Source organism: Lemur catta, chromosome 25 (assembly GCF_020740605.2).
Source record: "Lemur catta isolate mLemCat1 chromosome 25, mLemCat1.pri, whole genome shotgun sequence".
Classification (NCBI taxonomy): Eukaryota; Metazoa; Chordata; class Mammalia; order Primates; family Lemuridae; genus Lemur; species Lemur catta.
Window position 1 is genome coordinate 9,424,688 of NC_059152.1, and position 14,309 is coordinate 9,438,996.

The 14,309-nt window shown below is 49.7% G+C and overlaps 1 long non-coding RNA gene across 1 annotated transcript; it reads left to right on the forward strand.

Annotated features, from left to right (window-relative positions):
- The first annotated feature begins 3,620 nt into the window (after positions 1-3,620).
- Positions 3,621-6,932, forward strand: LOC123627587. Its single transcript, XR_006731372.1, has 3 exons — positions 3,621-3,659; positions 6,627-6,678; positions 6,848-6,932. It is a non-coding gene; the product is annotated as an uncharacterized LOC123627587 (long non-coding RNA).
- The last annotated feature ends 7,377 nt before the right edge of the window (positions 6,933-14,309 follow it).

The following is a 14,309-nucleotide window of genomic DNA, read 5'->3' on the forward strand; positions in this document are numbered from 1 at the left end:
CCTCTTCCCCTCTTGCACCCTTGGCTCCAGGTGAATGTGCTCACAGCTCCTTCTAAGAACAATATGCCTGACCCTCCATGCCTTCCTGGCTCCATACCTTTGCGTGGTTCTTTCTTCGCAGAAAGTCTTTTCCTATTTATCTTCCCACCTTTCCTTAGAGACTCCCTTCAAACACATCACCTCCTCCAGGAAGCCTCCCTTCCTTGATGCTCAGGCTCCTGGCCCTGAGAGCCTATTGGCTGTTCCATTATTCCTGTTCTGTCTTCATGTATTTAAATATGTTCCCCGTGCAAGTGCAGAGCCCAGGGCCTAATGCATAATCTGTGTATTTGCAGAGCTTGATGGGGTTCATTGTTCATAGACAGGAGTCGAATGAATGTTTGATGAATGAATGAATGAGTGAAAGAGGATAAAAAGGAGGGGGAAAAGAAGCTAGGTTTTCAGGTTATTGGAGCAAATTAAGCAGAGCACACCATGTGCAGATGTGGCTCTGCAGAGAGGCCAACTCTGCCTCCCAACAGCTCAGGTTTGCCCTTGCTGGGGCCTTTCCCCCACTGATACTGACAGCCCCATCTTCTGAAGCTGGGGTTATGCTTCCAGACAAGGCATACCTGTCCTGAGTTGACTGCACTGGCCAAAACAGCAGAGGATTATGACTCCTTTGAATACCGATCTTAAAAGCTAAAAAACAACATTATAGAAAGTCAGGAAGAGAAAATAAATGTAGCCATAATCCCACGACCCCAAGACAATTACTATTATTTTTCTATTTCCCTTCCAGTCTTTTTCCTTATGCCTATAGTTGTAATTATGTTTTGTTTCATATAATGTATAAACAGGAAATGGAAATTCTCCAGAAGAATCTTATTGGCTTCCCAGTGTTTGACATACAAGGGGTGCTTAATACATGATTTTAGGCAAACTGACACGTCTCCTGACTGAAAGTTTTTCTCAAAGGTGACGTTGCCGCTGCAGTGAGAAGGGAGCCAGTAATAACATCTCTCCATCACTTCTGGCCCTCTCTTTCCTGCCTGGCACATGAGTTTGCCTTCCTTTAGGTACTATTTTTCATTCACTTCAATCAGTCATTCGATCAACAAACATTTAGCAAGTGCAAATTACTGCTTATGTTCTGGGCTGGGTCCTGCATTTACGGCCTTGTGGCATTTGCAGGCTGTCAGCCTGGCGCAGCGTCTGCCCTGGTGTGACCCCTGCAGCCCCGCAGCCCCACAGCCCCCTGGAGACCCCACAGCCCCCTGGAGACCCCTGCGCTTTTGCCCCTCGGGCCTTCCCAGCTCACACTAAAGCCTATGTGCCTTGGCCCCTTCTTTTGTGTTTGCTGCACCCAGAAGCAAAATACTTGTCCACTATTCCGAGAACAGGCAACGGTTGCGATTGTGTCAGCAAGTCTTTGTTCAGTTCCTATAAAGGACAGCCTGTTAGGTAACACTCGCATCCCAAATGGAAAACAGGCCTTTTGAAAGGCCCGAAGGAACCTATTGCCACATCCCCCTTCAAGCCCACAAACAGTTCTTTCACTATGAAACAACTTAACTAACTACAGTCTCAAAAATGTCTTTTCTAGCTTAAAAAAGCGGGGAATCTCGCCTCAGGGACACTTAGGGGAGACTAACCGCACGAGGAAAGCTCAGAGGAGCGGGGTCACGCGGCGGTTGGGGGGGGCGATTGGGGGGGAGGGGACGATTGGGGGGCGGTTGGGGGGGGAGGGGCGGTTGGGGGGGGGCGAGGGGTCAACACTGGCCCTGGCCTTGGCCTTGGAGGGAAGCCGAAGTTTCCCAGTTGCTTCTCTTCCGCTTCAGGGAATGTCAGCCAGGGTGGGCCGGGGAAGGCAGCGTTGTCACCGGAGGTGCTCGGAGGCGGGAGTCGCTCGAGGGGAAGCTAAAAGCCGCGGGGACCTGGGAGACATTCATGTCAAATGCTGAGGCCTAAAGAACCACGCTAGCCTGCGAAACGACGGCGCTCTCCGCTCCTTCACAAACTCACAAAGCCAGGACGAGGCCGGAGGAAAGTCGGTTTCTCACCTGCCAGACTCTCACGGTGAAGGCCCATTCGGGTTAGCAGCCATAATCGCTGGGCTTTCCATGAAGTGCAGGGTTTTTTTTTTTTTTTTTTTGCTCCCTGGCCCACCACGCACGCGCGCGCGCATGCGCACACGCACGCCCAGGCACACGCATGCGCGTGCACAAACACTGTGATGGGCTGAATTGTGTGTCCCCTTCCCAAATTCATTTGCTGAAGCCCTAACCCCTAGTCCCTCGGCAGGTGCCCTTCTTTGGAGATAGTGTCTTAAAGGGGTAATTAAATTAAAATGAGGTTGCGAGGGCGAGCCCTAATCCAATGTTCTGACAAGACGAGATCAGGACCCGGGCGCACACAGGGAGACCGTGGCCGTCTGCAAGCCCAGGACAGAGGCCTCGGTGGGAGAAACCAGACTTGCCAACGCTGTGATCTTTTTTTAAAAAAATTATTTATTTTTTTCTTGAGGTTTGAAATATGCATATATAATTTACCATCTTAACCATTTCAACACTATGATCTCGGGCTTCCAGCCTCTTCCAGGGGTAGGGAGACCACGGCCTTCTGATTTCAAGATTGTTCTTTTCTGAGCACCAAAGGATGCCAGAAAGGCTTTCTCTGCTGCACCCCTTTTAGTAAAAGGCATGGGGGGGCAGCCCTCTGCAGGTCTGGGGTGTGAGGGGGGAAGTGGGACCACCCAGAGGCACGCTCACCTCCCTCTGGTTTTGGGGAGGTGCCCTAGAGCCTGCGTAGCAGCGCCTCACTGGGCCATCGCCCCCTTGCTCTTGTGTCCCGAGTCCTCCCCTATTGTCAGTGCCTGACCCATGTTTGTTGACGGAATGAATGAACGTTTGTCCCACTACCAGATTCTGCCTCGGGCAGCTTCACACACACACACACACACACACACACACACACACACACTTTCATGCTTACACACACACACTCACACACATGTACTCACGCTCTGGGCTGGCAGAGGAGAGAACGCAGAGACAGTAAGGAGGTAGGGACAGCGCGTTCTGGGCAGAGGCAGGTGATGGTGCAAGAGCAAAGCGAGGAGGAATTGGGGGGTGGTGAAGAGGGATCCTCTCACAGTTGAGGCCTGTAAAAAGAAACCGTGCTGATGCTAAAGGAAAAGCATCATACGTTGGAGGCCTGGCCTGAGGCCTGGTAATGGATGGCTTTCTAACCGTGGAGGAGTCTGCTTACAAAAACTGTTGTTCGAGTTGAGTGCAGAAAGGGAACTGTCCTGGACAAAGATGGCCCCGGGCCCCAGAACCTGCTTGTGACTCTGTTCTCAGACCCAGTTGTGGGGTTGCCTTGTGGACAGGGCTAATTTGGTAGCGTCCAGAAGTGAACCAAAGCGGGTTTTTGCGGAGTGGACTTTCTTTCACCCTAAGTGAAACTAGGTTTATTTTAGTTCCACTTTCTGTCGTCACATTTTGTTTAGAGGAAGCGTTTTGCATAATGTTCCACACAGTGTGCCTTGCACAAGGTGTCATTGCACCACAACCAGGCTGGGGACTCCCCGCCTTCTGTCACCAGGCGAGGACTGAATTCTCCTACTCCAAGCTCCTCCTGTTTGCCTGGGTTTGATCCTCGTTTCAAGACATCATCTGGTAATTTTGCGACCAGCAGTTAGCAGAGTGATCTCGGCTTGTCTTCTATTTCTATGCTGCCAGCTATATTCTTCTGAATGGGCCGGACCTTGAGTCTGGTAATTTTAGACTGCCTGCAGTTTTGAATGGGTGTGTCACTACTGCCCTCTAGAACCAGGTCACGGTTACTGAGCACAGCTCCCAGGCGGGGGCATCGCAGACAAAAAACCCTCCATTAAGGCAGGCAGTCCATCAGCTCCTCTGTGATAACCTCAAGCATGAGGCTGACAAGTGACATTTATTGAGGTCACACAGTTGAGGCCCCACACTCTACTCGCTGCTTTCCCATGAGAACTGTCAGGGCTGTGGTTTGCCATTTACAGAGGAGGAGGCTGACACGTAGAAAGGGACACAACCGGTCAGGATGGAAAGCCAGGGCTCAAACCCGCGCTCCCTTTACGATTCCAGAAAGCCTGTCATAAATGACAATGTCCAGTTGCTGGATAAACTGCCTGCCTGGAATTCAATCGTGGAGAAGTGAAATTGTCCCAGCGATGGATATTTCTCGGCGCTGGCAGAGTCATGTGATCGTTATAAACCCTGTGCACCTGTGCGGGGCTGAGCTCCCCGCTAAGTGGCACCTTGTAAACCTGCAGAGAGAGAAATGACAGCCGCCGAGTTCACCCTACTCAGCATAGCCAGGCCTTGTGGGTACCTTCTCGTATTCCTGTAAAGCTAACAATACATTTTACTGGGAATTTAACAACCGTAAGGATTTATCGGTCCCATGTAAGCACTAGGTGGATCTTTGAGTAGTAAAGAAATAAAACAATATGGCAAAGGGAGTCTACTCACTAAACCCTTGCTGGGATTCCCACATGGCAAATTATTAGTTGGCAAGAGCTTCATGCTTGTGTGTGCTCTCTCTCTCTCTCTAATAACTTTATTTTTTGGAACTGTTTTATGCTGACAGAAAATATTGAAGAGACCATACAGACCCTCCTTTACCCCTGCTCCCATTTCTCCATTATTATCTTGCATTAGTGTGATGTATTTGCTCAGATTGATGAGCCCATATCCAGACATTATTCTTAACTGAAGTCCATAGTTTACATGAGTCCAGTTGGTGTTGCATGTTCTATGGGTTTGACAAATGTATGAGGCCATGTGTCCACCGCTGTAGTAGCATATAGAGTACTTTCACTGCCCTAAAAATTCTCCGTGCTCTGCCTAGACATCCCTCCCTCCTCCTCACCCCTCCAAAACCACAGATTTATTTTTTGTTGTCTTCATAGTTTTGCTTTTTCGGAGTGTCATGTAGTGAAATTATATAATATGCAGCCTTTTGGGATTGGCTTCTTGCATAGTAATATGTATGTAAATTTCCTTCTTGTCTTTGCACGGCGTGACAGCTCCTTCCCCTTAGCCCTGGGTAATATCCCACTGTCTGGACGTACCACGGTGTGTCTATCCATCCACCTGCTGAAGGCCATCGTGGTTGCTTCCTGGCTTGGACAACTATGGATAAGGCTGCTGTCAATGTCTGTGTGTAGGTTTCTGTGTGGACATCAGTTTTTAATTTGTTGGAATAGACACCAAAGAGCTTGATGGATGGATCTGATGGCACGATTCCATTTAGCTTTGTAGGAAACTATCACGCTCCCTCCAAAGCGGCTGCACCACGCTGCATTCCCATCGGCAGGGAGTGAGAGTTCCTGTTGCTCCCAACCCTTCCCAGCGCGGTCTCAGGCTCTCAGCATGTGTGGTGTTCTCGCTGTTTGAATTGTAGCCATCCTGATAGGTATGCAGTGGTATCTCATTGCTGTTCTAGTTCATAATTCCCTAACAACACATGACATTGAGTCTCCTTCCCATGCTTACTTGCCATCTACATATCTTCTTTGGTGCAGTGTCTGTTCAGATCTTTTGCCCACTTTTTAATTGGGCTGTTTCTTGTTATCCAGTATAAGAATTATTTGTATATTTCATTTTATTTTATTTTATTTTTTTAAGACAGAGTCTCGCTCTGTTGCCCCGGCTAGAGTGCTGTGGCGTCAGCCCAGCTCACAGCAACCTCATACTCCTGGGCTCTAGCGATCCTCCTGCCTCAGCCTCCCGAGTAGCTGGGACTACAGGCATGCACCACCATGCCTGGCTAATTTTTTCTATATATATTTTTAGTTGTCCAGATAATTTCTTTCTATTTTTAGTAGACACAGGGTCTCACTCTTGCTCAGGCTGGTCTCGAACACCTGACGTCGAGGGATCCTCCCACCTCGGCCTCCCAGAGTGCTAGGATTACAGGCGTGAGCCACCGCGCCCAGCCTATTTGTATATTTTAGATACCAGTCTTTTATCAGGTATTTGTTTTGCAAACATTTTCTCATGGCCTGTGGCTTGGCTTCCTGTTCTCATAAGCCATTCTCTCTTCAGACACTCAGGAGTGCAGACACCAGTGTGTCCCACTCCCAGGGCAGCGGGCTGCATAGGGGCCACATCCAGGCAGTGGGAGAGAGTTGGGGCTGGAGGAACGTAGATTTTCGGTGGAAATATTTAACATGTCAGCGTCCACTGCATTAGCTCCGTCCTTCCATCCATCCAGCCATCTGACATTTGTGGGGTGCAACCGTGTCCCCTGTATGAGTCTAGGCATGAGGACAGCAAAGATCAGTGCAGCGTGAGAAGGAGGGAAGGCTGGAAGGGAGGAAAGGGTGGGATGCCGTGGGGGTGGAGAAGGCTGTGGGGTGGGGGGCAATGACAGAAGGAGAAGGAGAATCATCGCGAAGGTTCCACCTACTCCATGGTCTCCAGGGAGCCCCACGGCAGCACTGGGGGTGTTCCCTGTCCTGCTGAGCCACATGCATGGCTGCTCAGGAGCATCCCATTCCCAGAGGGCAAAGGGCGGAGGGCCCTCTCTGTACCCCGCTCACTGACATAGCCACAGCTTCCTCTTTGTCAGTTTCACATGGTACCTTTGTCCCCAAACAGGAATTGCTGCAAGGCCCACAGCAGCCGTGGGTGAAGCGGCTCTGGAGTTGGGGTAAGTGGCCCGCCCGTGCACCCTAGAGGAACAACTTGGAGCTGACCTCGGGGCAGCAGCTACATTCCGCTTAGCAGAGGACCCTGGGGAGTGACAGGTATAGGTTTGTTCCCTCAGGGGGACATGTAGGTCTGTGTGCATCTTCCTCCCCCGCCCCCACCCCTGCAAGATGCCTCCCGAGGAGCATGGTCACTCCACAGCCCCTACAGTTGTGGAGGGAACCCGGCAACTTCCCATTTTCAAGTTCTGCAATTGGCAACATTGGGAAGATCTTTCCTCATCACTCTCTTGACTAGAGAGTCTTTTGATGGTAAAGGAAAGATGCTAGAAGTTTCTGATGACAGTGCAGGACAGTTGAAGATGAAAAGTCAAGGTCCTGGCTGGGCGCAGTGGCTCCCGCCTGTAATCCTAGCACTTTGGGAGGCCGAGGTGGAAGGATCACTTGAGCTCAGGAGTTCGAGACCAGCCTGAGCAAGAGTGAGACCCCGTCTCTACTAAAAAAAATAGAATGAAATTAGCCAAACAATTAAAAATAGAAAACATTAGCTGAGCACAGTGGTGCGTGCCTGTAGTCCCAGCTACCCAGGAGGCTGAGGCAGGAGGATCGCTTCAGCCCAGGAGTTTGAGGTTGCTGTGAGCTAGGCTGATGCCACAGCACTCTAGCCCGCGCAACACAGTGAGACTTTGTCTCAAAACGAAAAAAAAAAAGAAAAGTCAAGGTCCTCACTAATCCTTCTACCACCACCGTTACCCTCCCCAGAGAGAACCCCAGTTAAGAATTTCCTGGGTCTCCTTCCAGGCCTTCCCTGAGTGCAAACACACCATGCCTTTGCTTGTTTCTATGCCACAAAATCCCTTTTGTTTTTAATCAATCTCTCTTCTCCTTCTGAAGGCAACTGATTATGCCAATGAAATGCCCTAAACTAGAGCTGGCTTAGGTGCTGTCGGCCACCTTACTAGTGACAAGAGGCAGCAGAATGAAGTGGCAACAGCGTTGGACAGGTACCTGGAATCCCAGCGTGCTAGCTACATATCATCTTCACAGGGGTCTTATTGTCTCTGGGCTCAGAAGCCACACCAGTAAAATGCAGATTATACATGAGCCAAGCTAAGGGCCAGACTGTAATAGTTTCTCAGGAATTATAGTCCTTCTTAAATAAATGCAGAAACATTTCACATTCATGGATTGGAAGGAAGCCTCAATGTTATTAAGACAACAATTCTCCCCAAAGTGATCTGTAGATGCAACATAATCCCGATGGAAATCCCAGCAGGCTTTTTTTTTTTTCCCCAGAATTTTTTCAGTGGTTCTCAACCTCACAATTTATATTCTAAAAGAATATAAATTTTAATAAACAAATACCACTCCCCCTCCATGTTTACCTCTTTGATTGACACAGATGAAAAAAATTAACTATCCAAAGGTAAAAACATAAGGAAATGGACACTCTCAAACACTCCCACTGGGGGGAGTATAAATAGGTACAAACTTTCTGCAGGCAGTTGGGCAGTATGTATTAAAACTCTTAAAATTTTCGATAATAGTGAGTTGGAACTTATCCCGGAGATATTAATAAGGACACTTATATAAGTACAAGGTGTTTATTATTATTTACCACAGCAAAAAATAGAAACACCCTAAATGTTCATCAATAAATGAGCTGATGAGAGTTTATTGTCCATTCATATAATAGAATATACTACTATTATGTAGTCATTAAAAGTAAGATTCATATGCACATTTAGTTAAATGGAAACCAAAAATATTAAAAAGCATAACTGCATTCCATTTTTTCTTACATATATTTTATGAAATATATATAACAAGATTATGTATGTGCATATTAACAACATTTCTGGGATAAGATATCAATGTATCGATGGGGCTATCGCTGAATAATGAGATTGCTATGATTTCTTTTTCTTGTACTGTATCTTTCTACATGGAAATGGGTTAAACACAAATAAATAATAAAGTAAAAATAAATATTTATTTAAAGTGTTTTGTAAAAAGGGTTGGGGTGGGGAAGGATGTTTAGCACAAACCCAATCTGGAGTTGGACTCTGCTCTGACACTTGCCAGTCACTTCACTTCCTTGAGCCCCAGTTTCCTGACTCACTCACTGGGCACAATAAACCCTACCCCGGAAGGTCATCGTGAGTCTCCCATTCTCCATCTATGCTCAGCCAATGAAACCTCCTGGCTCTGCCATCCCTACTGGGCCTCTCCCGTCTCTAATCTCTTTAACTCCTCACCTTGAAGCAGTTTGAACCAATCATTGAGCACCGCCTGGTATTAGTAGCTCAGTGGCCAGATGCAGGGTCACTGGGTGAGGACTGCCTCTTGCATTTTCTGGAATCAGCCTGCTACTCTGTGTCATTCTCCACTTAGACTCGCTCAGGACCTGGTCCACCAAGACATGCGTGCACTTGCGTGGACACAGACTATACTTGGGAATGGTGCAGAGTGACGACGTCTGTAAGTGTTTCCTGGGCGAAGAGAGGACTTGGGAGGGAAAGTGCCAGGCTATTCGTGGGGGAATCCGAATGAAAACGCAGAGGCTTGACCCCATCGCTGGGGACTCCCTTTGGCAGCAGGTTAGGCAACCGACCAAATACTAGACAGGTTCTTGACCAGGACGATGACGGGAAAGCCAGAGCACAGCTTCTTTCCGGGAAGTCACCTGGTGGACAGGCTCGGGGTGTGTCCCTCGCCCCCTTCGCTCCCGATGCCACCAAGAGCTGGCATCGGGGGTTCTTACTGCCCTCGCGTGGCCACTTCTGGAACTGCCTGTGGGAAGACGCGCCCCAGATTTAAACTTGGAATCCCAGGGGCTGGGGGCGCTCAGGGAGGCTGTCATTTAAACTTGTCTGTCCCCACCAAAGCTGCCAGCAACCAGGAAGCCACTGCTTAGAGCCTATTTCTCAAGCCTTCTTGGCCCTTCCATGTCTTGATTCAGTGTTGTGTTAACAAGGGCCCCTGGTCGGGGTCCTTCTCCATTGTGAGGAATTTTAAATCCTGGAAAGAAAGGGAACAGGGAGCAGCCAGTGCCCCGGGCTTCAGAACCAGAGCTGGGCAGCAACACTTCTGCTGGGGAGGACCAGGGCCCCATGGCCTCCTTTTTCCAGACCCCTGGTCTCCAAACGTGCTTGCTCAAGTACCCCCTAAAAGAATTTGTGCAAAACCCTATTTCCCCATATATTTTTATTGTTTTGGAAACATTTTTTCATCATAGGTGTGCTCAGTTGCAGAGAGATGCAACTTCCAGAGTATCGTAGAGACTGGCATATAAGAAGAATGTCACAGTGCTCTTACCACTGTGTCCGGCGGGATCCGGGTCTCATAGTGATTTCATTGTTGTCATCATCTGCTGAAAGGGGAGGCGGGTCAGCGCTTTCCTGCTCCTTCCTCTCTTTGTACTTGTGTTTGCTTTCTCCGTAAAATGCTGCTGTGACCTGGTATATTTTTGTCCTTGAAAGTCATTATTGATCACCCTGCACTGAGCAACCTAGACTTGAGGGGAAGGATCCTGGAGTGAGTGAGGAACCCCCTGGGGAAGGGCAGGGTGGCTGGTCAGGTGGTGTAGACGGCAGGTGGTGTAGATGGCAGGTGGTGTAGACAGCAGGTGGTGTAGACGGTAGGGCAGGGAAGCCTGAGGGCAGAGGAGCCAGGACAGGGGAACACGTGGGGCTGCCCTCGTGGGGGATTCTTTGCTGCTGTTCTCAGTTCCCCTGCCAGCTGTGCAAGCCTTCAGAAGCCTCTTGCACTCGTAGACAGGGCCTGGGGCGGTGCCATGGAGGGACACGGAGGGCCTCAGGGGTGAGGCCTGTCCTGTGCTCTGCCCTCTCCTTGGAAGTCCCTGAGGAGGCAGATGGCAGCACTGGGCCCCGGGGGCCACAGCATTCCTGTGGGCACCAGCACCAAGCACACTGGAGGCCCCTGTGGAGCAGTGAGGAACACAGACCACAGGCCCAGTAGCCGGTGGACAACTTGGCACAGCCATAGGACACCCTCCCTCCCCCCATGGAAAATGCCAGAAGCAGGGAAGGTGCCAGCTCTTCCCCAGCCCTTCCCCAGCCCCATGCCAGGCACCCGGCGGTGCCCAGTTCCCGAGCGGGTGTGGGTGAACTTCTCTCGTCCCTAAAATGCAGATGGCTCCGTCATCCCCAACATCGCTTCCCGTTCTCCCACCTACTGTGTGCACAGTCACCGTGCCGGATTCACCCGGGCTTCATCAGACCCTCCCATCCTCAGAGTGGGAGGTGACGAGACTGTTCATTTTGTGCCTCTCGGCGTGGCAGAGATTCCGAATGCAGCACGGATGGTACCCGAGGCCCGGCCATATGTGCACCAGCAGATACGCGTGTGGGATTGTTTTTTTAAAAACTGAAGCTGTGAGTGGAGGAAGCAAAGAGTGGAAGCCCTGCTGGCATTAGAAATCAGACCCCCAAACCTTTATTTTTCAAGTGAAAACATAGTTGCTCTAAGTATTAAAGTAAAATGGCATCTGTAGGCGGGAAGGAGGCTCATTTGGCTTAGGACCCAGGATGGAAGCAAGTGTATTTGCACTGAGTGTCTGTCTTTGGATCAGTCATGCTGTTATTATTCCTTTAGTGGATTCAAACTCGTGTGTGTGTGTGTGTGTGTGTGTGTGTGTGTGTGTGTGTGTGTGTTGCATAAATTAATCATGTGAGGCATCAATCTAAGGGCTACCCTTTCCCTCTCCACCCTAACCCTTGCTCTGCCTTGGGGAGGGCAGCCCTGGGGCCCCCGTTTGCCCCAGGAGGGCTGATGTTGGAACGACAGCAAACCTGCCCCTGGGAGAGGTCAGGGCAGAGGAGGAGGGAGCCAGGGAGGAAGGAAGACCCGGCGGTACTGGGGCGCTTGCTGGGGGGTACAGCCTGCGGGCGGGGAGCCCTGCTGGGGCAGCCCTGGAGAAAGGGCGGCTCGCTGACCGTCCCTCTCCCTCGGGGGAGGCAGGACAGCTGGCCCTTTGGGAAAGGCTGAAGGAGCCTCTGCCATTCGCTTGGGCCAGGCGATGAGGATGAGGAGGCTGCAGGGTGACCGGTGAGGATCAGGAGACGGAGGACTGCGAGACCCGTGGAAGGGGACCCTGGTGCTCACAGAGCCCCCAAGCTCAAGATCTCCCTTGGGGAACACTTGGAGTGACAGATCAGTTTCAGGCCGGCCAGAAGCAGCTAGCTTAGGGCTGTGAGCTCTGGGGGACCCCGAGGAGGGACAGGGCAAATGGCCCTGCTGAACACAGCTAAGTGACTGAGAAAGCACCGTATTGACCCAGAAATGCCCCAGAGTGAGCGGATGCACTTGTCTGCCATTGTGGCTCCAAGTCTGAAAATCAAAATGAGCTAACAAAATAAACACTTTCTTGGTGTGACTTTTGGGTACCTTTTTGGTACACCTGTGTAATCCACACCTGTGAGTTACACGGTAACTAACGCGTGTGCTGATACACATGAGATGTGATTGTGAGATAGCTTTTTAGTGTATTTGGAAACTAAACGGTACGAATTTTTACCAAACAGACACAAAAGTAGAGATCGTAGTTACCAACTCCTGTCTCAGGGTCTCGACAAAAACCAGATGAACTCAAATTCGGATGATTCCAGGGAGGCTTAGCTGTGGCTGGGGGCGGGGGTGTGCGGAGCTTGAAAGGAATGGAGCAGCCCTAGAGGGCACTAGGGCCCTGTCACCTCCCTAAGGCCCGGAGACCAGGGCAGGGCGTGGTGCCTGCAACACTGGTAGAGTGTGTGCACAGAGGGACACCTCAAGTGGGGCTGTGACCTCGGGGCGAGCTGGTCAAAGGACAACAGGTCTCACTCTCCTCTCTGCCTCCACCTCTTGCTAGGAAGCCAGGGGACAAGGAGGCCACAGATGTCATCCTCCTGGGGCCCAGATCGGGGTGGGGAGGGCAGACAGACACACGGAAGCTTTCCAGCGTAATCCCTGCAACCAACACCAGCTGCAACAAGGGTGTTAGTTCTCTACCGCTGAGTAGCAACTCACCAGCAATTTAGCGACTTAAACCAACACCCATTATGATGTCACGGTTCTGTAGGTCAGAAGCCCAGCACAGTGTGGCTCACCTGGGTGTTCTGATTACAGTCTCACAGGGCCGAAATCCAGGTGGCAGCCGGGCTACATTTCCTTCTGGACGCTCTGGGGGTAAATCCGCTTCCAGGCCCACAGTCAGGTCGTGGCAGAACCCAGTTCCTGGCAGGTGTAGGACTGAGGTCCCTATGTGTAGGTTGTCAGCTGGGAGTTGTTCTCGGCTTCCAGAAGGTACCTTTTCCCTTGTCTCAGGACTCCCTTCCTCCGTCTCTGAAGCCAGCCAGGCGGGTGGGGTCCCTCTTAGCTTCCTCCTCATCCCTCTGCTTCCATCTTTGCCTGTCTCTCATTCTCCTAACTTCTTCGTCTGTGTTTAAGGGCCCACTTTGATAATCCAAGATAATCTCCCTGTTTTAAGGTCGGCTAATTAGCAATCTTAATTCCATCTGCAAAGCTCCTTCATAGCAGCACCTAAACTGGAACCTTGAAATCTTGAGGATTCAGCCAGCTGTGTCGAATAATGATCAACATTTTGCCAAGCTTAGGTAACTACGGGTTTTGGTTTCTTTTTTAATTATACTGATTTTTTTAAAACCCAGCTTTATTGAGCTATATTTATAATTCACATGCCATACAATTTACCCAGAGTGTACATGCAATGGTTTTTGGTATAGTACATTATTGATTTTTAAAATTGTGGTAGAATATATATAACATGAAATTTGCCATGTTAGCCATTTTTAAGTGCACAATTCAGTGGTATTAATTACATTCACAATATTATATTGTACAACCATCACCACTATTTCCAAAACTTTTCATTACCCCAAACAATAGCTCTGTAACTACTGAGCAATAACTCTCCACTTCGCTTTCCCACGGCCTCTAGTAACCTCCAATCACCTTTCAATTTCTGTGAACTGGTCTATTCTTGATGCCTCACAGAAGTGGGATCTTGTATTTTTTCCTTTGTATCTGCCTTACTTCACATAGCATCGTGTCCTCAGGGTTCGTCCATGTTGTAGCATGTGTCAGGACTTCATTCCTTTTTAGGCTAAATAATAGTCCACTGCATGTACCTATCACATTTTGTTTATCCATTCATCTGTTGGTGGACATTTATGTCATTTCCACCTTTTGACTACAGTGAATAACGCTGCAATGAACATTAGCACACAAGTATCTGCAGCCGCTGCTTTCAATTCTTTTTGGGTACATTATCAGTGGAATCGCTGGATCACACGGTAATTCCATTATATATTCAACTTTTTGAGGAACCACCAAACTGTCTTCCACGGAATGTGCATCGGTACCCACAGAACCAGTTCCAACTGGTTCAACTTTGTCAATAGCAGGATGACGAGTTAGTTGTTTTTCAGTCGCAACAGACCCCCACGTTGCAAGTCACGTAAACCTGAGCATGTGCAGATGAACCAGTGTGCCCAGTTAGTGACCCTGGAGCCGGTGGGAATGCAAAAGTCAACCACATGCATACACAGAACCTCAACACCCAGACCGAGGAGCACTGACCAAATTAAGAAGCAAGGGGTGCCCTGTCATTTTG